The following is a 26,094-nucleotide window of genomic DNA, read 5'->3' on the forward strand; positions in this document are numbered from 1 at the left end:
GTTTGTTGAGAAGATTAAATGAGACCGTTTTGTGAAATATCAGGGATAGTGTCTATGATAAACATAATGCTCAGTGGATGTCAGGCTATCATAGCATGCTTGTTGCTCAGTCATGTCCAAATCTTTGGGGCCGCATGGACTGTAGCCCACCAGGCTCCTCTGTCCATGGGATTCTCCAGGCAAGAACACTGGAGCGGGTAGCCATTCCCTTCTCCAGGGAATCTTCCTGACCCAGGGATCGAACCTGAGTCTCCTGCATTGCAGGTGGATTCTTTACCATCTGAGCCACCAGGAAAGCTCATGATGGTACATGCAGCTTTTATAATAATTTTTCAAGATTGTGTAAGAGTCTCAAAAGTCTTAACAGTGTTAAAGGATACTCAATATTAGTGAAATCACAACCTTGTGAAATTCTAGAGATGGATGGTAAATTAGAGAGCTTTATAGTTCAATTACATTGTTTTATGTTTGAGGAAATCAAGACCCAAAGAGACTAAGGGAATTGCCCCAAATCACACAGCTAATTATAATCAGAGTTGGGACTAGAACCTGGCCTCTTAATTAATGGTTGCCCTAATATTTTTAAAGTTCTGAGTGAATGATCATACCACTTGAGCAATAAATTACCAAATATGAATATCTGTGAACAGTTTAGGATTCCAATCAAAGGACATTTATAATAAATTTAGGCATATATTTAATGATAGCTATAATTATTATTGTGCTACATGATAACACAGCATAAATGGTAAGTAGTTCATTTTAGAGTGTCGTATTTATTTTGCACACCAAGCCAACAGAGTGAAAAATAAAATGAAGAGCAGGAAACTGCTCTGAGCGCCTTTTTGAAGACTTGTGAATCTGAGGCTTAGGTAGCTGTGGTTTTCTGACAAAAGGTAGAGGGGCTGAGAGGTGGTTTTGGAAGGAGAAGGGACAGGAAGCACTCTTGAATTCTTCTTCTCTTGGGAGGAGGGATAAGCACTCATCTACTTCTGTATTGATGGAGGAATCGGCCAGTGTTCTCTCCCTCTTTCCCCATCAGTTTCTTGCTGGGATCTGAAAGGTTCAACTGCCAGAACCAATCCTGGTAGAGTCAGAGTCAACACGCAGCGTGGAGTGAAGGACGAGCTTTGTTTTAGCAAAACCTGTTTTCTATTATCGCTGTGTCTGGACTCCCAAAAATTCATAGTCATTGCCCTGATATACTGAGGACCTCCAAAAACACGTGGGTCACAGAGCAGTCCCCCACCTCAGCCACGTGAGGGGACTTGGCTGCATAACTACCCCTGTGGTTCTTGAAGAAAACCCTAGGTGCTCCAGTTCCTTCTCTGACTGTCACCAGGAGTGGAGACCGCCCTGTCTCTACTCTCCATCAGGACTCACTCACATTCGCGCTCGAGGGAAAGGCCCTCAGCTCAAAGCTCTTTTCTCCACAGTGCTTCCCTGCTTCCTATCAGACATTCATCTGGAGGAGTCCCTGAAGCAGAATGTCTATTATTTACACTTGGGATAAATGAGTGTAATTAAAATGCTTTTCGAATTCTTGAACCAAGGGAAGGGACTTCTGAGGAGAATGGGGGAAATGAGAGAGAATGAGCAAGAAGTACATTTTGAGTACTGGGAGTTTCAGGGGAAAAGAAACCTTTACTGGGGGCCCTTGAGGGAAAATTTGGGCAACCAGACAGCAGGGATGAAAGAGAAAGGGTGCCGATAAACAGGGACGTGTTGACGTGCAGAGAAGGAAGGGAGAGTCTAAAGACCAGATTCTTTCTAGGACCTTCCTTTCCCTCCCTTCTGTCTCTTCCTGCTCTTCCTAAGGAAAAATTTAAAAATCTGATATTTAAATCTGGTTGAGTTCCTGACACACATCATTCCTGGAAGGGTATATACAAGTTGCTCACTCAAGGATGATTTGTACAAAGATCTTTGCAGAGACAAGCCCAGGATGGCTCTTGGGCAGTGGGTGAGTCTATGTCTTACAAAAGCGAATGAGGATGTTCTCTGTCTGTGCCTGGGTGCAGTGCAGCTGACTCTGTCACTAACAACACTTTCCCAGCACCTTGCTATTTGGGTGGAATTGGCGCTTATGTTCATTCATAGGCATCGAACTATCTTCCTGATTCAGGTCACTCAGACAGTGTTTGGGTAACTAAGTGGGCAGTTGGGAGAGCCGAGGTGAGCATTCACTTTAGCTCTGCACTCTGGGTCCCCTCTGAGCTTCACGACGTGGGCCTGGTGGCAACTCTAGCTTCCCACAGCTAATGCTACTGTCCTGGCCACCTTGCTGTGACTCCTGTTACTCAGGCTGTCATTTTTACTGTTCTTGCTTTACTCGCCCTTTTCCTGCCACCACGAGGAATGCTGTCAGTGTGAAGGCATTGGCTCAGCTTGGCTGACCCTGGAATCAGAAGAGAGATTTGCCCAAGAAGGCGATGGCTCGTCTTGTTGACCTGGGCTAGTCTTTTAAATGAGGGATATAAATGTAGGTTTTGGAACTGGGAAGACCTAGGTTTGAATCTTAGCGTTGGGTAATCCTGTGACCTTGGGCAAGTCATTCAAAATTTGGAACTCTCTTTACTCATAAGTTGGAGGCATTAATGTCTCTACACAGGCTTGTTGAGAAGCAGGAGCGCTTCATGAAGATCCCTGGATGTTGCAGACACTTAGTTGATGGTGACTGAGATTGGTGTTTAAATGGGCACGGTTCTTTTGGCCAATATGACAGAGAGAGCTCAGGGTTCCTGAAGCGGGCATGGAAACTAGGACACTCCTCAATACCCTGTTACAGTTGATTGATGATTTACGGATGGAGTCTAGGATCATCTCTGTGTCCAGGAAATATAGCTAACTTTAAGATCTTATTTCTAAGGCATTCCAGACAATAGGACTTTATGGAAAAAAAATTTTCACCATGAACAAATTAAGAAATCATTGAACTGTTGAACCCTTTCTTAATGAGCCCAGCTTGAGCACAAAAACAGCTAGTCTTTTCAGAGCTGGTCTTGTGGCTGTAGGGACCAAAGGCAGTGACTGACTCAGGTATGTTTAGTTCCTTGTCAGCAGGATTTATTGAGAGAGATGTATTATTAGTATTACATGGCCCTATTGTCTGAACCCCAAAACAATGGCATGGAGTCTATGGCCATGGCTGTATGTAGCCATGGAATTGTTGATTTGGAATCCATTTCTAAAATATGCCCAAAGAAAGATGGTGGGTCCCAGCCCTCATCTTCTTTGATGCAAGATAGGAAAGGAGTTCCTCAGAACAACAGCATCTTAAGGAGGGGCTCCACAACCTGGTAGGTGTTTGTTCTGGGATAACATCATATGCTGATACCAATACCGAAATCCAAACCAATACAAATGCCCTTACTAATCCTAATATTTTGTTAATGCTGGTGCCAATACTAATTCCAAAATTATTAAATGCCAACATTAATGCTTCTACTATTTTTTTGACACAAACTATCTAATACAAACTATCATTTACTGAGCCCTAAGTATATGTCAGACACTATGTCAAGAACTTTAGAATTATTATTACATTTAATACTCACAAGACTTTTTTGATGATAAAAGATATAATGCTTAGAATATACCAAGCATGCTTCTAGGCATTAAAGTTATTTACTTACTTAATTCTCCACACAACTCTAGAGACAGGTACAATTGTTGTTCTTGAGGATCAGGAAACTGAGGATCAGATTGGCTAAGAAAGTTACCCAAGCTCATACAGTTAAATATGTGGTAGAGGAAAGATTTACAATAGGTTTCTCTGACTCTAATGACCTGATCATAGCAAACACTCTCTTCCAACAACACAAGAGAAGACTCTACACATGGACATCACCAGATGGTCAATACTGAAATCAGACTGATTATAGTCTTTGCAGCCAAAGATGGAGAAGTTCTATACAGTCAGCAAAAACAAGACTGGGAGCTGACTGGCACAAACCATGAGCTCCTGATTGCCAAATTCAGACTTAAATTGAAGAAAGTAGGGAAAACCACTAGACCATTCAAGTATGACCTAAATCAAACCCCTTATGATTATACAGTGAAAGTGACAAATAGACTCAAGGGATTAGATCTGATAGAGTGCCTGAAGAACTACGGACGGAGGTTCATGACATTGTACAGGAGGCAGCAATCAAGACCATCCCCAAGGAAAAGAAATGCAAAAAGGCAAAGTGGTTGTATGAGGAGGCCTTACACGTAGCTGAGAAAAGAAGAGAAGTGAAAGGCAAATGTGAAAAGGAAAGATATACCCATTTGAATACAGAGTTCCAAAGAATAGCAAGGAGAGATAAGAAAGCCTTCCTCAGTGATCAATGCAAAGAAATAAAGGAAAACAATAGAATGGGAAAGACTAGAGATCTCTTCAAGAAAATTAGACATACCAAGGTAAAATTTCAAGCAAAGATGGGCATGATAAAGGACAGAAATGGTATGGACCTGACAGAAGCAGGAGATATTAAGAAGAGACGGCAAGAATACACAGAAGAACTATACAAAAAAGATCTTCACAACCCAGATAATCACGATGGTGTGATCACTCACCTAGAGTCAGACATCTTGGAATGCGAAGTCAAGTGGGCCTTAGGAAGCATCACTATGAACAAAGCTAGTGGAGGTGATGGAATTCCAGTTGAGCTATTTCAAATCCTAAAAGATGATGCTGTGAAAGTGAAGCACTCAATATACCAGTAAATTTGGAAAACTCAGCAGTGGCCACAGGACTGGAAGAGGACAGTTTTCATTCCAATCCCAAAGAAAGGCAATGCCAAAGAATGCTCAAACTACCACACAATTGCACTCATCTCACACACTAGTAAAGTAATGCTCAAAATTCACCAAGCCAGGCTTCAACAGTACGTGAACTGCGAACTTCCAGATGTTCAAGTTGGATTTAGAAAAGGCAGAGGAACCAGAGATCAAATTGCCAACATCCATTGGATCATCAAAAAAGCAAGAGCATTCCCGAAAAATATCTACTTCTGCTTTATTGATTATGCCAAAGCCTTTTATTGTGTGGACCATAACAAACTGTGGAAAATTCTTCAAGAGATGGGAATAGCAGACCACCTGACCTGCCTCTTGAGAAATCTGTATGCAGGTCAGGAGGTAACAGTTAGAACTGGACATGGAACAACAGACTGGTTCCAAATAAATAAAGGAGTGCATCAAGGGTATATATTGTCACCCTACTTATTTAACTTATATGCAGAGTACATCATGAGAAATGCTGGGCTGGGTGAAGCACAAACTGGAATCAAGATAGCCAGGAGAAATATCAATACCCTCAGATATGCAGATGACACCACCCTTATGGCAGAAAGTGAAGAAGAACTAAAGAGCCTCTTGATGAAGGTAAAAGAGGAGAGTGACAAAGTTGGCTTTAAACTCAACATTCAGAAACTAAGATCATGGCCTCTGGTCCCATCATTTCATGGCAGATAGATGGGGAAACAGTGACAGTCTTTATTTTTTAGGGCTCCAAAATCACTGCAGATGGTGACTGAAGCTATGAAATTAAAAGACACTTGCTCCTTGGAAGAAAAGTTATGACCAACCTAGATGGCATATTAAAAAGCAGAGACATTAATTTGCCAGCAAAGGTCTGTCTAGTCAAAGCTATGGTTTTTCCAGTAGTCATGTATGGAAGTGAGAGTTGGACTATAAAGAAAGCTGAGCACCAAGAATTGATGCTTTTGAGCTGTGGTGTTGGAGAAGACTCTTGAGAGTCCCTTGGACTGCAAGGAGATCCAACTAGTCAATCATAAAAGAAATCAGTCCTGAATATTCACTGGAAGGACTGATGCTAAAGCTGAAACTCCAATACTTTAGCCACCTGATGTGAAGAACTGGCTGATTTGAAAAGACCCTGATGCTGGGAAAGATTGAAGGCAGGAGGAGAAGGGGATGACACAGGATGAGATGGTGAGATGGCATGACTGATGCAATGGACATGAGTTTGAGTAAACTCTGGGAGTTGTGATAGACAGGGAAGCCTGGCATGCTGCAGTCAATGGGGTCACAAAGAGTTAGACACGACTGAGAAACTGAACTGAACTGAACTGAGCTAAACTGACTCTAAATCTGGCCTTGTGTGGTACATTTCTGTGTTTAGAATTGTCAGGGCACATTTATATATTTTCTGTATGTTTCTGCCTCTATTAATGCAATTAATGATACATTATCTCAACAAAATACATCTTTTACTAAAAGACAATTTTATCCTCAAGTTTTGTTCCACTTAAAACTATATTTTAAGTGAGAAATAGTTTCTCTTGGTTTTTCGTAATTTCACTGAGTTTACTGAAATTTAGGCTTCCAAAATTTTGTTAAGGCTGGGTTAGTGTCCATTTTTATAAACACCAAGGCTATCTTTTAAAATTTCCTATATTTTTGAAAAAACTTCAAGTATTTTTTTATGTGTGTGTGTGATGAGCACTTCATCATCTTTTACTTGGGTGTGTCTCTTTAACAGTAGACAAAGATACTACAACCGCTTCTTGAACTGTTCTTACGAAGTACCACTTCATGGCAGAATTTTCTTTCACTAAATTGGATTTTGGGGCGAGCTTAATGTTTATGGGGAATTTTTTAAAGAATGTGATTTTTACTATTTTTCTTAGTTTCATATTTGATTTTAATGTTCAGAAGGATACCTCAAAGAAAGTCTTTTATCTGCAGATCAGCCAAAACAGAATCTTTCCAAACTGAATACACAGCCATTTTCCTGAGTCTCAATGCACCCTCAGAGAGATCCTCAGGGGCTAGCTGGTAGTTCATTTTTCCTTTAATCCATACACTGGGTAGGGAAGATCCCCTGGAGAAGGAAATGGGAGCCCGCTCCAGTATTCTTGCCTGGATAATCCCATGGATGAGGAGCCTGGCAGGCTAGAGTCAGACATGACTTAGTGAATAAACCACTACCACCATGCACTGCCCTATCACTGCAATCTGATGTCATTCGTTATTTGCAATGGAATTAAGGTACAATGCAGGCTTCCCTGGATGACAGTGACTAGAATCAGATATCCATATATGACAGCTTTCACAAGGTTCTTGAACTGTGAAAGGAGCTAAAATCCAGGACCAATCCTGTCAAGTGTTCAAAACTGTCTTATAAACCAGAACTCCTGTGCGGTCTCTAATGAAATGCAGAAGTCATGAGGATTTTTTCATGATTTAAAGTAGGGTTCTTAACCTGGGAATCATAGATCCCCAAGGTATCTGTTTAGAATTAAGTAGACTTGATTGGAAAAAAAAAGAAAATCAAAACATATATTTATTTTCACTAATCTCTGGCTGAAATTTAGAATTTTCTTCCCTTATGAAGGCAGACCACAAACTACAGTAGTATTAATATTACCCATTGATAATACCTGTGATTCTGTCTTAGAAATCATAGGTATTTTCCCTTTGCTGCTGCTGCTGCTAAGTCGCTTCAGTCATTACATTACTGCTATTACCAATGTCACAAAATATCATTTATACCTGTCTCTAAAGTCACAGTAATTGCCAGATATTATTATACATTTTAAAATTGAATGTTTTAATAAGGAAGCACATATCTTAATATAATATTAAAAAATTTGTTGATAATTGTACTTTGATGTTATTGGCTTATAATCTTATTACTTTAATTTCATAGATTTGGAAATATTTTCCTAAAAGGGCTCCACTAGAGAAAGGGAACCCTCATAAATGTAGGGATATAAATTGGTGCAACCATTAGGGAAAATATTGTGGAAGTTACTTAAAAATCTAAAAATAGAACTATCATATGATCCAGCAATTCCACTTCTGGGTATATATCCAGGAAAATTGAAAACTTTAATTAGAAAAGATACATGTACCCCAGTGTTCATAGCATCACTATTTATAATAGCCAAAAACAGAGGCAACCCAAATGCCTAGCAAAAGATGATTGACTTAAGAAGATGTAGCATATATATATAATGGAATATTGTCAGCCATAAAAATGAATGAAATATTGCCATTTGTAGCAATATGTATGGACCTAGAGCAAATAATGCTTAGTAAAAGAAGTCAGACAAAGACAAATACTATATAATATCACTTATATGTGGACTCGAAAAAATAGTACAAATCCATCTATATACAAAACAGAAACAGACTCACAGACATAGAAACAAACTTATGGTTACCAAAGGGGAGCAGGAAGGTGGGGAGGGACAAATGAGGAGTATGAAATTAAGAGATACAAACTATTATATACCCAATAGAAAAGCAGCAAAGATTTACTAAATAGCACAGGGAGTCATACCTGAGGGTGCTTTGGTCAAACGTAGCCTATAAGCCAAACTCCCTGTGTGGTATCCAGAGAGCCTCATTTACCTTTCTAGCTTTCAACAAGGATGACTGACCCTCAGTCTAACAGGTCTGAGTCAGAACTCTTGAACATAAGGAAGACCAACCAGCCCATGGCCAGGGATGTGAACAGGCCCCAGTAGTCAATAGCCAAACAAGATATACTGTGTTTCTATCTACAGTATATCAGGCATGAATTCAGGTTCAGTTCAGTCGCTCAGTCGTGTCCGACTCTTTGCGACCCCATGAATTGCAGCACACCAGGCCACCTTGTCCATCACCAACTCCCGGAGTTCATTCAAACTCACGTCCATTGAGTCAGTGATGCCATCAAGTCATCTCATCCTCTGTTGTCCCCTTCTCCTCCTGCCCCCAATCCCTCCCAGCATCAGAGTCTTTTCCAATGAGTCAACTCTTCCCATGAGGTGGCCAAAGTACTGGAGTTTCAGCTTTAGCATCATTCCTTCCAAAGAACACCCAGGACTGATCTCCTTTAGAATGGACTGGTTGGACTTCCTTGCAGTCCAAGGGACTCTCAAGAGTCTTTTCCAACACCACAGTTCAATAGAATGGGAAAGACTAGAGATCTCTTTAAGAAAATTAGAGATACCAAGGGAACATTTCATGCAAAGATGGGCTCAATAAAGGACAGAAATGGTATGGACCTAACAGAAGCAGGAGATATTAAGAAGAGGTGGCAAGAATACACAGAAGAACTGTACAAAAAAGATCTTCAAGACCAAGATAATCACGATGGTGTGATCACTCACCTAGAGCCAGACATCCTGGAATGTGAAGTCAAGTGGGCCTTAGAAAGCATCACTACGAACAAAGCTAGTGAAGGTGATGGAATTCCAGTTGAGCTATTTCAAATCCTGAAAGATGATGCTGTGAAAGTGCTGCTCTCAATATGCCAGCAAATTTGGAAAAGTCAGCAGTGGCCACAGGACTGGAAAAGGTCAGTTTTCATTCCAATCCCAAAGAAAAGCAATGCTAAAGAATGCTCAAACTACCATACAATTGCACTCATCTCACACGCTAGTAAAGTAATGGATTCAGGTAGATTGTGGATTTCTGCAGAAGTCCTCCTGTACCAAGATTGAGGGGAATACGTAGTATGTATAATATGCTATGCAGTTTAAGTCCTTATTCTTCAAGATGCCTACAGGAGAATCTAGCTTTTACTTTTCCAAATTTAATATGTATCTGACAATATATCCAGAGGTTGTCTCTGAACTTGGGAATGGCTATTATCTTGAGAAAATCACCCCATTCTCTGATTACTCATTGGAAAAAGCATCTACTTAAAAGACTATAACCCTAAAATAGAAACAATTTGGGAAAATTATAGGTATCAATTAGGATTAAGATCTGCTGCATATAACTGGAAATGCCAAATCACAGTAGCTTAAACAAAATAGATATTTATCATATTTTCTCTTGTGTATAAAAAAGTCCGGAGGTAAGAAGTCTAGGAGCAGTACATCTCTATAAAGTTACCGTCCCAGTCTCCCTCTTTTTACTACTCCATTCTTACCAAGCAATGTCTAGTTTTATGATTCAATGCAGATGTTCTTGCCACCACATTTGCATTCAAGTAGCAAAAAGGGTTTGAGGAGAAAGATGTTCAATTTGGGACATCTTGGATTGAGGTGCCTGAAAATATCCAAGGAAGCGGTTAGAAATGCAGGCTCAAAGCTCAGAGGAATTGCCTGGTGAGAGGCACAGGACTAGGGGTTGACTCTATGTAAAGTGATGGGCACCAAAACCAGGGGTATGTGAGATGGCCCTGGTTGAGTGAATACCACTAAGAGAGGGCCAAGGAGAGAAACCTGGAAATACTAATAAAATCTAAAGAAAAATTTTCAGACAGAAAGATAAAAAGTTCTTCTCTCAGCCAACTTAGCTTCTTTTTAGCAGCCTTCTCAATAAGTAAGCCATTCAACATTTCTACTCATATTTCATTGACCAGAGCTTAGTCACACGGTCCCATGCAGGTTTAAGGCAGTATGAGAAATGTAATCTTATAACAAGGTGTCTTGTTGGCTCCAATTAAACTGGAATTTCATTTCTAAGGGAGAAAAGAGAGTGGATATTAGGTGGCAGCTATGATGACATTATATACATGGGGCCTTAAGTATACCCATATTCAGAGAAAGAGCATCGAACTAGCAGACAAATGCCCTGGGTCCTATCCCTGCATCCACTTTGTATCTGCAACACCTTCAACAAATGACTGAACTTCCTGAAAGGTTTAATCTTTTATTTTAAAATGCGGATGTGATCATTCCGGAGAAGGCGATGGCACCCCGCTCCGGTCCTCTTGCCTGGAAAATCCATGGACAGAGGAGCCTGATAGGCTGCAGTCCATGGGGTCGCTAAGAGTCGGACACAACTGAGCGACTTCACTTTCACTTTTTACTTTCATGCATTGGAGAAGGCAATGGCACCCCACTCCGGTGCTCTTGCCTGGAGAATCCCAGGGACGGGGAAGCCTGGTGAGCTGCCATCTATGGGGTCGCACAGAGTCGGACACGACTGAAGCTACTTAGCAGTGACCATTCTTTTCCTGGTGCTTCCTGTTTGTTGTGAAATTTAACTGAGGCAATGTTTGCGAAAGCATTTTTACAACTAACTATAAAAGGATTGCATACATGCAAGGTATGTTGTACCTGCAGGATGCCTGAAGCTATAATCAGAGAAGAGTAAGTGTAGCAGATCCCCCAGCAAACCAGCCATACCTGAAACCCTGAGCAAAGAAACAATCCCATCTCTATATTGACCTGTCAACTTCTGATAATGCATTTTCTAAGTCCAGGTGGAAATTAAATGGTTGTGTCATGGAACCATTAAATGATGCCAGCTACATGTCCTATAATTGTGACAAGGGTAAAGAAAGTGATTTTCAGTGATAATATCATGTATGATAAACAAGGCCTTAAATGCAAGGCTTGGTCACTGTTGAGAGGACAGGGTCAACTCTAACAGCAGAAGGATTTTAAAAGGCCTACAAAAGCACTGGGGATAAGAAGGTGAAGAATAGCATGGGCCTAGTTTCCACCAACAACTATCAAAGCTCCCAGAGGATTGCACTGCTGTTCCTGCCATGATCAAGAAACCATCTGTAAAATCAGCAGTCTTGCTTGAGGGCTTAACTCCAGCATTACACAGCTGCCACCTATATCAGATCCAGCATGATCCACACCTAAATGGTGCCCCATGCTCTTTCTGGCCTCACTTAACTCCATTCCAAAACCAATTCGCACACAATTGGATCTAACTGGTAGAGCCTCAGTTAACCCAGAACCCTAGTTTCAAGTAGCTTCCTAGGTGGTGCAATGGTGAGGAATCTGCCTGCAATGCAGGAGGGGCCGGTTCAATCCCTGGTGGAAAAGATTCCCTGGAGTGGGAAATGACAACCTACTCATGTATTCTTGCCTGGAAATTTCTCTAGAGAGGCCTGGCAAGCTACAGTCCTTGGGGTCGCAAAGAGCTGGATGTGACTAAACACACACACACACATCTAGCTTCAAGAATCTAAGAAATAGAGCTTTTGCCTTTACGACATATGAAGAGAAGCAATGTTGGTATATATTGCTATTATGGGCCAACTGTCAATCCAGTGTCTGTCAGAATGTGCACCTGTGACATGAAAATTGTTATGTGAGGTCCCAAAGTACTGGCTGCAAGTCTTAGAAATGAAACAATCTCAATGCAACATAATATAATTAGACCAGAGGAAATTCACTTTACTCAAATATGAATTAAATGAATAGGAAGAAAGCACAGGAAACATTCATGTATCAACACATATATTTGTAGCAAGTAACTTAAAGCATTTGCATTAGCATTAAATGCAAGTTAAGCATGTGGATGTTTCATTAAGGATATAATTTGCTCATAAGTATACATTTCTCTTTACTCATTAATCAGGACTAGAGCAACTTACTCATTTGAACATATTTATGCATATGACAAAATCACAGTGATTAAAGTTCAACAGGTGCATGGTGTTGATCTAATGAAATGTTATTGACTAGGAGATGTCCCGGTAGATATCTTTCTGCTTGAACAGCCATGCTAATGCAACAAAGATGCACAAAAGTAAGAATGGGCTAGAATCATAGAAAAATGGCCACAGTTCTTAATAATTCCAAAAATATTGTGGGAGAAAAATGTATTCATTAGAGAGAGAAAATACTTTTGTTGCTGCAGATCAGAGCAGCTTCTGAGAAGGGCAGGTTCTCTGTTTGATAATGCAGCACTTCCTCTGTAATAGAGCCATGACCTTCCACTGAGTAGTATATAGGAGAAGCAGACAAAGAAGGCCAGGGGATGGAAGGACTAGGTTGACATTTCTACAGATTGGCAGGGCTTTGTGTGAAGGTAGGAGAGAAGGGAATACTAGAGGGCAATGGGGCAGTGAGGAGATCTTTCTCTCTAAAACCTGCTTTGTTTTACCCTAAGAGAAGGTTCTCAACCTCTTTAGTCTCAAGTTCCTTTTAAAGTCTTAAAAATTATAGAGACCTCTGCAGTTTTTGTTTTTGTAATATTTATCATGTCAATCTAGATCAGCATAATTAACAAATTATGGGGAAGTAATGCTACATTTTAATACATTCAGTTCAGTTCAGTCGCTCAGTCGTGTCTGACTCTTTGCGACCCCATGAGTCGCAGCACGCCAGGCCTCTCTGTCCATCACCATCTCCTGGAGTTCACTCACACTCACATCCATTGAGTCAGTGATGCCATCCAGCCATCTCATCCTGGGTCGTCCCCTTCTTCTCCTGCCCCCAATCCCTCCCAGCATCACAGTCTTTTCCAATGAGTCAACTCTTCTCATGAGATGGCCAAAGTATTGGAGTTTCAGCTTTAGCATCATTCCTTCCAAAGAAATCCCAGGGTTGATCTCCTTCAGAATGGACTGGTTGGATCTCCTTGCAGTCTGAGCGACTCTCAAGAGTCTTCTCCAACACCACAGTTCAAAAGCATCAATTCTTCAGCACTCAGCCTTCTTCACAGTCCAACTCTCACAGCCATACATGACTATTGGAAAAACCATAACCTTGATTAGACGGACCTTAGTTGGCAAAATAATGTCTCTGCTTTTGAATATGCTATCTAGGTTGGTCATAACTTTTCTTCCAAGGAGTAAGCGTCTTTTAATTTCATGGCTGCAGTCACCATCTGCGGTGACTTTGGAGCCCAAAAAAATAAAGTCTGACACTGTTTCCACTGTTTCCCCATCAATTTCCCATGAAGTGATGGGACCAGATACCATGATCTTCATTTTCTGAATGTTGAGCCTTAAGCCAACTTTTTCACTCTCCTCTTTCACTTTCATCAAGAGGCTTTTTATTTCCTCTTCACTTTCTGCCATAAGGGTGGTGTCATCTGCATATCTGAGGTTATTGATATTTCTCCTGGCAATCTTGATTCCATCTTGTGTTTCTTCCAGCCCAGTGTTTCTCATGATGTACTCTGCATATAAGTTAAATAAGCAGGGTGACAATATACAGCCTTGACGTACTCCTTTTCCTATTTGGAACCAGTCTGTTGTTCCATGTCCAGTTCTAACTGTTGCTTCCTGGCCTGCACACAGATTTCTCAAGAGGCAGGTCAGGTGGTCTGGTATTCCCATCTCTCTCAGAATTTTCCACAGTTTATTGTGATCCACACAGTCAAAAGCTTTGGCATAGTCAATAAAGCAGAAATACATGTTTTTCTGGAACTCTCTTGCTTTTTCCATGATCCAGCGGATGTTGGCAATTTGATCTCTGGTTCCTCTGCCTTTTCTAAAACCAGCTTGAACATCTGGAAGTTCACGGTTCACCTATTGCTGAAGCCTGGCTTGGAGAATTTTGAGCATTGCTTTACTAGCATGTGAGATGAGTGCAATTGTGTGGTAGTTTGAGCATTCTTTGGCATTGCCTTTCTTTGGGATTGGAATGAAAACTGACCTCTTCCAGTCCTGTGGCCACTGCTGACTTTTCCAAATTTGCTGGCATATTGAGAGCAGCACTTTCACAGAATCATCTTTCAGGATTTGAAATAGCTCAACTGGAATTCCATCACCTTCACTAGCTTTGTTCGTAGTGATGCTTTCTAAGGCCCATTTGACTTCACATTCCAGGATGTCTGGCTCTAGGTGGGTGATCACACCATTGTGATTATCTTGGTCTTGAAGATCTTTTTTGTACAGTTCTTCTGTGTATTCTTGCCACCTCTTCTTAATATCTCCTGCTTCTGTTAGGTCCATACCATTTCTGTCCGTTATTGAGCCCATCTTTGCATGAAATGTTCCCTTGGTATCTCTAATTTCCTTGAAGAGATCTCTAGTCTTTCCCATTCTGTTCTTTTCCTCTATTTCTTTGCATTGATCGCTGAAGAAGGCTTTTTTTATCTCTTCTTGCTATTCTTTGGAACTCTGCATTCAGATGCTTATATCTTTCCTTTTCTCCTTTGCTTTTCGCTTCTCTTCTTTTCACAGCTATTTGTAGGGCCTCCCCAGACAGCCATTTTGCTTGTTTGCGTTTCTTTTCCATGGGGGTCCATGAATCAAGGCAAATTGGAAGTGATCAAACAATAGATGGCAAGAGTGAACATCGACATTCTAGGAATCAGCGAACTAAAATGGACTGGAATGGGTGAATTTAACTCAGATGACCATTATATATACTACTGCGGGCAGGAATCCCTCAGAAGAAATGGAGTAGCCATCATGGTCAACAAAAGAGTCTGGAATGCAGTACTTGGATGCAATCTCAAAAATGACAAAATGGTCTCTGTTCATCTCCAAGGCGAACCATTCAATAACATGGTAATCCAAGTCTATCTCCCAACCAGTAATGCTGAAGAAGCTGAAGTTGAATGGTTCTATGAAGACCTACAAGACCTTTTAGAACTAACACCCAAAGAAGATGTCCTTTTCATTATAGGGGACTGGAATGCAAAAGTAGGAAGTCAAGAAACACCTGGAGTAACAGGCAAATTTGGTCTTGGAATGCAGAATGAAGCAGGGCAAAGACTAATAGAGTTTTGCCAAGAAAATGCACTGGTCATAGCAAACACCCTCTTCCAACAACACAGGAGAAGACTCTACACATGGACATCACCAGATGGTCAACACTGAAATCAGATTGATTATATTCTCTGCAGCCAAAGATGGAGAAGCTTTATACAGTCAACCAAAACAAGACCAGGAGCTGATTGTGGCTCAGATCATGAAATCCTTATTTAATACATTACAATTGTACAATTCTTTTCTAGATTTGATTGGGTTTCAACTGGTTTCATCTACCTACCTCCCTTGTGGAAGCAGCATCACACAGTGGCTAATAAAGGGTCCTTGAGCTGGGATGCGGAGAAGGCAATGGCACCCCACTCCAGTACTCTTGCCTGGAAAATGCTATGGACGGAGGAGCCTGGTAGGCTGCAGTCCAGGGGGTCACTAAAAGTTGGACACGACTGAGCGACTTCACTTTCACCTTTCCCTTTCATGCACTGGAGAAGGAAATGGCAACCCACTCCAGTGTTCTTGCCTGGAGAATCCCAGGGACGGGGGAGCCTGGTGGGCTGCCGTCTATGTGGTTGCACCAAGTCAGACACGACTGAAGTGACTTAGCAGCAGCAGCAGAGCTGGGATGAGGCCAGTAAGAAAATGTCTTCAAACAAAATTTCCTTTTCAACAAGGATGGCCGAGGTACTCCTATGTCATAGTTTCCAACTGCTTGAGGTAGCCTGGGTAGTGTAGCGTTTGGGTAAGGGAAATCTTATCATTAAGCTTAATCCTAGAGAGAAAAGAATCTAAAAGGTGGGGTCCTTTTCCCTTGCATGTCTGGGAATGCTTGTTGATAGTGCTCTCCTGGAGATCAAGGCATTCATTATTACTGTGAATGGGCTTCAGGTTTATTTTCCATTCTATTTGTTCTCAATTATGGCTGCATAGTAGAAATGAGAGACAGAATTAGGAATTCCACCAGGGATGGAATGTGACAGCCACATTTGGCAAAGTTTCTTGGAGACTCAGAAATAAAGTGCATGTCTGAAGGAGATCAACCCTGGGATTTCTTTGGAAGGAATGATGCTGAAGCTGAAGCTTCAGTACTTTGGACACCTCATGCAAAGAGTTGACTCATTGGAAAAGACTGTGATGCTGGGAGGGATTGGGGGCAGGAGGAGAAGGGGACGACCCAGGATGTGATGGCTGGATGGCATCACGGACTCAATGGATGTGAGTCTGAGTGAACTCTGGGAGATGGTGATGGACAGGGAGGCTTGGCATGCTGCGATTCATGGGGTCGCGAAGAGTTCGACACGACTGAGCGACTGAACTGATGTTCTAAATGGGGACTTCCCAGGTGCTGTTAGTGGTAAAGAACCCGCCTGCCAATGCAGGTAGACGCAGGACATGTGGGTTCAGAGGAGGGCATGGCAGCCCACTCCAGTGTTCTTGCCCGGAGAATCCCATAGACAGGAGCCTGGCGGGCTATAGTCCGTAGGGTCGCAAAGAGTCAAATATTTCTGAATCTACTTAGCATACACGTATGCATGGATATCCTGAAAGAGCATCATTAGGAAAATCTTATAGTCTTAAGTTTTCTCCTGTGAATTCTTAGAAACACACAGAAATTATTTCTAGAGTGTGAAGAGTCTTCAACATTTCATAGCCTGATGTTTAGAATTTACTTTATCTGGTTTGATTTAGCCACAGCAGATTCCTACTCAAAATTAAAAAAGCCTCTCTTGTGAAGCAGAGAATTTTGTGTCAATAAGCAATGTTTCTGATTTATCACTGGGAGGATCCTGGTTGGGTTGACTATGGAAATCTTCTGATAGTTCAGAAAGCTTATCATGATCTTTTCTTTGACCTATTTTTTTCTTCGGTCCTCACCGTTAAAAAAAAGTCTTCTTCAGGACAGTCCCTCTGTCTTTATACTTTTGGTCACAGGATGATGAAAATATGTTTTTCCCACACCTTTATTTACTTGAATACACTCTCTTACACAAAGCTAGATCTTTCCCACAGTAAAAACTTAATTTTAATTCAGGATTTTTGAAAATAAGGTTCCTCTCACTTTCAAAAATAATTAGCCTAAATTTATTTTTTAACCTTACAGATTTCTATGTAATAATATATGTTCATTTTTGTTGAGGTCTAGATGTGGTTACATGTACAATTTTTTTTTTTTTTGGACTGTGCTGGGTTCTTTGTTGTGACACGTGGGATCTTTGTTGCCATGTGTTGGCTCTTTAGCTGTGGGCATGTGGGATCATAGTTTTCTGACTGGGGATCGAACCCAGGCCCCATGCATTGGGAGTGTGGAGTCTTAGCCACTGGATCTGTATTTTTTTTTACTGTTTTTTTTTTGGGGGGGGGGACTCTTGAATGAGTTTTCCATCTATCAAATGTGTTCTCGATGGTATTTTTGGTTTTGGTATAATCACTTAATGTGGAATAATGCCTCACCTGACAGTAACTCTGTTAAATCATGTCTCAATATTATTTTTGTAATTTTACTGAAATTTTTCTTTAACCCCTAAATATAGATTTTGATTCCCCAACACATTTTGTTTTTTGTTTTTTCAAAAAAATTTATTAATTTTTTAGTGAAGGATAATTGCTTTACAGAATTTTGCTGTTTTCTGTCAAACCTCAACGTGAATCAGCCATAGGTATACAAATATCCTCTCCCTTTTGAAACTCCCTCCCATCTCCCTCCCCATCCCATCCCCCTAGGTTGATACAGAGTTTCATGAGCCATACAGCAAGTTCCCATTCAGTTCAGTCGCTCAGTTGTGTCTGACTCTTTGCAACCCCATAAATTGCAGCACGCCAGGCCTCCCTGTCCATCGCCAACTCCCGGAGTTTACTCAAACTCATGTCTATCAAGTCGGTGATGCCATCCAGCCATCTCATCCTCTGTCGTCCCCTTCTCCTCCTGCTCCCAATCCCTCCCAGCACCAGAGTCTTTTCCAGTGAGTCAACTCTTCGCATGAGGTATCCAAAGTATTGGAGTTTCAGCTTTAGCTTTAGCCCTTCCAATGAACACCCAGGACTGATCTCCTTTACAATGGACTGGTTGGATCTCCTTGCAGTCCAAGGGACTCTCAAGAGTCTTCTCCAACATCACAGTTCAAAAGCATCAATTCTTTGGTGCTCAGCTTTCTTCACAGTCCAACTCTCACATTCATACATGACCACAGGAAAAACCATAGCCTTGACTAGATGGACTTTTGTTGGCAAAGTAATGTCTTTGCTTTTGAATATGCTATCTAGATTGGTCATAACTTTCCTTTCAAGGAGTAAGCATCTTTCAATTTCATGGCTGCAATCACTATCTGCAGTGATTTTGGAGCCCAAAAAATAAAGTCTGACACTGTTTCCACTGTTTCCCCATCTATTTCCCAAGAAGTGATGGGACCGGATGCCGTGATCTTAGTTCCCATTGATTATCTATTTTACATATGGTAATGTAAGTTTCCATGTTACTCTTTCCATACATCTCATGTTTTCTATGTTTTTGTATTTCAATTTGTATGCTGCTGCTGCTGCTAAGTCGCTTCAGTCATGTCCGACTCTGTGCGACCCCATAGACAGCAGCCCACCAGGCTCCCCTGTCCCTGAGATTCTACAGGCAAGAACACTGGAGTGGGTTGCCATTTCCTTCTCCAATGCATGAAAGTGAAAAGTGAAAGTAAAGTCGCTCAGTCGTGTCCAACTCTTCGTGATCCCATGGACTGCAGCCCACCAGGCTCCTCCATCCATGGGATTTTCCAGGCAAGAGTAGTGGAGTGGGGTGCCATTATGATATGGTTTATACAACTACTTGAAACAATGTGCTCATAGAACATCAAATAATGTTACGAGAAGGAAATGCATAGAACTAAAGTCCCCCTATATTTCATTGTGTTATTGAATTAATGGCAATCTCATTGACTGTGCTACTTTCCAAAGTGACCACAAACATCACTTCATATTACTAAGAAGAGAAACTGTCCTATAGAAATGAATACAAATAATTTCCAGAAAAGACACAGTCATTGTAAAGCACGTTTTAATTAGAAGCTAAAGCAAATAAGATGACATCACCCTTATGGCAGAAAGTGAAGAGGAGCTAAAAAGCCTCTTGATGAAAGTGAAAGAAGAGAGTGATGAAGTTGGCTTAAAGCTCAACATTCAGAAAATGAAGATCATGGCATCTAGTCCCATTACTTCATGGGAAATAGATGGGGAAACAGTAGAAACAGTGTCAGACTTTATTTTTTTGGGCTCCAAAATCACTGCAGATGGTGACTGCAGCCATGAAATTAAAAGATGCTTAATTCTTGGAAGAAAAGTTAGGACCAACCTAGATAGTATATTCAAGAGCAGAGACATTACTTTGCCGACTAAGGTCCGTCTAGTCAAGGCTATGGTTTTTCCTGTGGTCATGTATGGATGTGAGGGTTGGACTGTGAAGAAGGCTGAGCGCTGAAGAATTGATGCTTTTGAACTGTGGTGTTGGAGAAGACTCTTGAGAGTCCCTTGGACTGCAAGGAGATCCAACCAGTCCATTCTGACGGAGATCAACCCTGGGATTTCTTTGGAAGGAATGATGCTAAAGCTGAAGCTCCAGTACTTTGGACACCTCATGTGAAGAGTTGACTCATTGGAAAAGACTCTGATGCTGGGAGAGATGGGGGCAGGAGGAGAAGGGGACGACCCAGGATGAGATGGCTGGATAGCATCACGGACTCGATGGACGTGAGTCTGAGTGAACTCTGGGAGATGGTGATAGACAGGGAGGCCTGGCATGCTGCAATTCATGGGGTTGCAAAGAGTCAGACACGACTGAGCTACTGAACTGAACTGAACTGAACTAAAGCAAATAAAATCTGCAAATGAACCAATAAAAAAGAAAAGGATTTGCAAAATAAATCCTGTGATATACTCAGGGAAGAGCTGTATGACATTTCCTTTTCCTGTAATAATGGTACTCTATTTGGTTGACCAGCTGGCCAGTCAGTCCCTAAAGCCTTCATATCCTGTTTTCCAATTATAGGACTACAAATTAATGCATCTCCAGTGTTGAGCAATGGTATTTTGGATCATTTAACTAACTCCTTTGTACAGGTTACCTTCGTTTATTAGCACCATAAAAATGAGACTGACAGCAGCATTTACAGTCACTGCGAAGAGTAGCCTAATAAGCTGGTTGAGTCATAAACTCATTCTTTTCTGTTGCCCAGCATTTCTAGTGGAGCTGAAAGGTTGAAGAAAAATGAACCATACATTTTATAAACAGACAGATAAACGTGGTGATAGGTTGACTTTGACAATATCAAAGCTAGGATGAAAAATCATTTGTTCACCATATTTTAAAATTAAAGAAACCATTGCTTAAGAGTGAGGCTCAAATTTATATAATCAGGTAGAATCATGATATGTTTCAACTGGCAAATATACTGAAAATTATCTGGAGCCATAAATATTTGTACAATTTTTTTCCTCTTAGAAGAATGCCTCATAGGCAGTTTATTTTAAGCCATATTTCTATAATATTTTAATAATTTAAGAAAGATAAAGTTAGGTTATTAAATTTTTGTGTTGCCATTATTGTAACATTTGATAAATGAATAATATGAATACACTTGTACTCTGCCATTGACATAACTGGCATGGTAAAGTCTTCTTTTGTTTTAAGTGTTTAAATCATTGGGCTGGACAGTGTGGGAGAAACAACTGCATGCTGCATAATGAATTCTTCTTGATAGGATGATGCTTTCAAAGGAACTCAGATTTAAGCTCCCCTTTTCTGAGATTTGAATGGTCAAATTGGAAATCCAACATACAAATATGCCCTTTTCTTCCTTGTTCTAGAAGAAAGCACATTGTCAAATACTTTTTTTTCCCTCATAAGGAATAAGGTCTTATTATGGCTGGGGACAGTCATATTCACAAATAATATTAAATTTGGATTTTTGTTATACCACTGCCAAATGTAGTCACATGTAGAGTCTCATTGCCAGATGCATTCTACAATGTTAAATGTGTATCTTATCACTGGATTACATTCCCATGAATTATTGCTTTAGAGTAAATCTTGCAATTATCTTGTGACTATCACATTGTTCTGTGGGTGGGTGAGGTGCAAAGAGTGTTAAAAGTATGACATTGCCAAATGTTAACATTTATGTAATTTTTGTAACCTTGTTCAGGTATTTTTTTCTATTTTAATGAGACAAGGAACTCTAAAAGAGAAAAGAATGTGTCTTTTTTTTTTTTTACCTCTGAGAAATTTCAAGAATAAATACAAAGAAAAGATTGATGACCAAATGATATCCCTAGAAATAGTTATGTTTTTAGTTCTCATATAACTAAAATATAGTTCTATGTTTTTAGAGGACTGAAGTGATATTTGAGGAAAGGCAATTAGGGAGAAGTTGGAACCAATATATATATACATATATATGTACATACATACATATGTACATACATACATACATACATATATAAAAATAAAAAAAGAGAAAGGACTAAAACTATCAAAGTATAACCATTAGCTACTGAAGTGATATTTGAGGAAAGGCAATTAGGGAGAAGTTGGAACCAATATATATATACATATATATGTACATACATACATATGTACATACATACATACATACATACATATATAAAAATAAAAAAAGAGAAAGGACTAAAACTATCAAAGTATAACCATTAGCTAGCCATGATTTCAAGAAGCATTCTTCACCTTTTGATTATCCCAGCACTGCCAAGCACACGCCTACACAGTTTACTCTCCCCTGTTTAACCTGGGAGTGCCCTCTTTCAGCAAAACACAAATGCAATTAATGTGTGGACCCTAAACAGTGATAGTATTCTCAAGTTTAATACCAGGAATGCTATTTACTTCTTATAAACTGCTTAATCAAGCATCCAAATTGTAAATTATAAGAGGTGATATTTTTCTCACAAGTACTTTCTCTCATTGTGCCTGCAGTGTTTCTTATTCTTTTTTTTTTTGCTGCTGCTTCTTAGTTTCTTTTACATCTACCCGGTCCATGACATTTTGTTTCTTAGAGCTGGGCATATAGCCTATGTATGCTTGTGGTCCCAGATTTATATCTTATTTCCCCCTGATGGCAACAGCTGTGGTATCACCCCAGATGTTCAGAACTGATATACCAAGTTCTCAAAGTGTGGTCCCTAGACAAAGAGCATCAGCATCACCAAGGACTTGTGAGAAATGCAAAATTGGGCCCTCTACCCTAAAGAAGAGAAGGATGACCGAGGATGAGATAGCTGGATGGCATCACGGACTCAATGGACGTGAGTCTGAGTGAACTCCAGGAGATGGTGATGAACAGGGAGGCCTGGCGTGCTGCGATTCATGGGGTCGCAGAGTCAGACACGACTGAGCGACTGAACTGAACTGACCCTAAAGAATGGGAAATTCTAGACATGGGGCTCAGAAATCCGTCTTTGAATAAATTATCCAAAGTGATTCAAGTTTATTCCAATGCATGATAAAAAGTGAATATTCATGTTTTAATAGGAGGCAATATCTTTGCCCAAAGAAACAAATTTTTTCATAGAAGAATTTCACAGTTCAGGTTATTAAGGCCAAAAGGAAGTTATTCTTCTGTCTTCAGATTATAGCACTAACTCCACCTATCCATAAAATGAATGTTGCTTTGGGTGTAAATGCTAAAATAAATTATTTAAAGCTGCAGTCATTCAGGTGGTAGGCAGATAAGAATAGATATAGTTGCTTAAAAGTGGGCTGAGAATGGAGAAGGAAATGGCAGTATTCTTGCCTGGTGAACCCCATGGACAGAGGGGCCTGGCAGTCTACAGTCTATTGGGTCATAAGAGTCAGACACGACTTAGTGACTAAACCACCACCAGGCTGGGAAAGACTTGGTCTCTGATAATTGAAGTAGGGAAAAGATTGAAAGGAAATTTGCTACTGTTTTTGCAAACAGGGGCAAGCTTTGTTCTTTTTCTGCTCTTTTTGCTTTTGACCTTGAATGATTACAAGAATGGCTACAAAGCCCCTTAAAATTAAAGCTTATTTTACTACAAAGAATTTTTATGCAGTAACTTTAATGTTGAACTTAAATTGAACTAGATTCCACACTGCACACTGTTATTAACTTTCTTGGTAGTTTTATGTAAATGAATTAAATTTTCCCTCAATTTCTCTTTCAACTGTAGATCTTTTCAATCTATGGACATAGCATGGGAATAGAGACTGTTAATAAAAACTATGAAAAGTGTTTTGTATAACATGGTACTCTTTCTAAGACATGATCATGAATATCAGTGTGCAGATTATATTCACATAAAGCATATTTTCTCTTCTCTTTTTTTACACATATCACTTGGACAAACTGAAATTGGACAACCTAGGTAACCCTGGGGTTACCTATTACATACTAGCCAAATGATAACTGTGGTTGAGAGTTTAGGCACTATTTCTGGCTCTGGTTGTGTATTGCAATAATATGTAGATAAAAAAATGTATAAATGCACAGCCTTCTTAATAAGAACAAAATGTAAAGACAACTTCAATGGCTAATTGTTTGATGGGAACCAATCCCTTCTCCTTAATTTTCTCTGGGAACATGTAGCTGGCACACAGTAGTAGGCTTATGAATTGAATAATTGAATACTTTATTAAAATAATAGCAAATTAAACAAACAGGATTTAGTTAAAAACATGAGTGAGCTCTGGAAGCATATATTACAGGGACAGAAAAAAAGTGATTACCTAAGCGATCAAGGATATGAGGATCCATGAGATTTTCACATGATCTCCATAAAATCCATGAGATTTCCATAGATCTCCATAAAATCCATGAGATTTCCATAGAGTCCAATTTGATAAGTTATGTGCTTGCATTTTTTTACCTGCTTCTGAAAGGGTATTCAGAGAAAGAACAGTTTGAGGAGTAGAGGAGAATGATAAGAACACCAAGTTTCCCAGAAGCTGGCAAGGTAGCGACCATGGCTGAACTGCTTTTAATATCTTGCAGGGAAATCTAAGACAGCAGCTTCCCGTGAGGACCTAAAACTACTGGCATGTTGGTGACAGAGCAGTCAAATCAGTCCAATTTAGATCTGATTTATCTTGTAGTACAATAATTTTTTAATCTAGCGCTTTTCTTCTAATTCTGTCAAAGAAAGAAAGTGAAGTCACTCAGTCCTGTCCGACTCTTTGCAACCCCATGGACTGCAGCCTACCAGGCTCCTCCGTCCATGGGCTTCTCCAGGCAAGAGTACTGGAGTGGGGTGCCATTTCCTTCTCCAGGGGGATCTTCCCGACCCAGGGATCGAACCCAGGTCTCCCACATTGCAGGCAGACTCTTTAACCTCTGAGCCACCAGGGAAGCCTGGTGGAAAATTGCTGGTAGATGGATGGTTGTGCTAGGAAGTAATTTAATCATCTCTTGGACGTCACATTCTCAGTTCTAACTACCTTACGGTGCTACTGATGTGATAACACAAACAGTAGGTGATACAAGGAAGAGAGACTTTCCAGTTCAAGAGAGTGGGGTCTGCACCCTAGATGAACCACTTAATTAAACTTGTGGCATTGGATGTGTTACTTAACCTTTCTGAACCTCAGTTTCTTCATTTGTAAAACATGCTTAGTAATGCTAGCTTATTGTAAGCATTAACAGTGCTATGTGTGACTGGTTAGAATGGCCATCATAAAAAAAAGACCATAAATAATAAGCACTGGAGAGAGTATGGAGAAAAGGGAAACTTCCTACACTGTTAGGAATGTCAGTTGGTTTAGCCACCATGGAAAACAGTATGGAGGTTCCTCAAAAAACTAAAAATAGAGTTACCAAATGATCCAGCAATCCCACTCCTGGGCATATACAAAGTCAGAACTATAATTCAATAAGATACATGCACCCCTATGTTCATAGCAGCACTGTTTACAATAACCAAGACATGGAAGCAACCTAAGTGTCCATTGACAGATGAATGGATAAAGAACATGAGGTGTGTGTGTGTGTGTGTGTGTGTGTGTGTATACAGTGAACTATTACTCCACTGTAAAAAAGAATGAAATAATACCATTTGCAGAAACATGGATGGACCTAGAGATGATCATACTAAGTGAAGTAAATCAGATAAAGACAAATATCATGTTTTTAAAAATCATATCATTACTTACGTGTGAAATCTAAAAATGATACAATGAACTTATTCACAAAACAGAAACAGACTCACAGACATAGAAAACAATCTTATGGTTACCAAAGGAAAAGGTGGGGAGGTATAAATTAAGAGTTTGGGATTAACAGATACACACTTCCATAGAGAAATAGATAAATGAGGATTTTCTGTATAGCACAGGGAACTATATTCAATATCTTGTAATAATTTATAATGGAAAAGAATCTGAAAAAGAATATATATGCATATATACACATACCTGAATCACTTTGCTATACACCTGAAACTGGCAACATTGTAAATCGACTGTCCTTCAACAAAAAATTTTTAAACGCTGCGTGTGAGGCGTCTGCTGCCTCACAAGCTCTCAACACAATAAAAGCTACAACAGATTTTATTTTTAACATTATCTGTTACATCACATAAAGAGAAAATGCTCACAAATTCTGACCTGGGCATCTGGCATTTGCAGTTTTCAGTAGGATTTCTCAGTTGTGCATGGATCATAGTCCTGAGTCAACTTCTTAACTCCTGTGACAAGCCATCATAATGAAAAAAATTCTAAGTTTACG

General features: G+C 40.1%; 1 protein-coding gene across 1 annotated transcript in view; it reads right to left on the reverse strand.

The window, feature by feature from the left end:
- Positions 1 to 26,094, reverse strand: part of RAP1B (RAP1B, member of RAS oncogene family) — a 100,041-nt gene that overhangs the window by 66,215 nt on the left and 7,732 nt on the right. Inside the window, exon 2 of the mRNA XM_069584690.1 lies at positions 25,974 to 26,053. The gene's annotated coding sequence lies outside the window, so the exon portion shown is untranslated. The remainder of the gene's footprint in view (positions 1 to 25,973; positions 26,054 to 26,094) is intronic.

This window comes from Ovis canadensis, chromosome 3 (genome assembly GCF_042477335.2).
Source record: "Ovis canadensis isolate MfBH-ARS-UI-01 breed Bighorn chromosome 3, ARS-UI_OviCan_v2, whole genome shotgun sequence".
In the NCBI taxonomy this organism is placed as follows: Eukaryota; Metazoa; Chordata; class Mammalia; order Artiodactyla; family Bovidae; genus Ovis; species Ovis canadensis.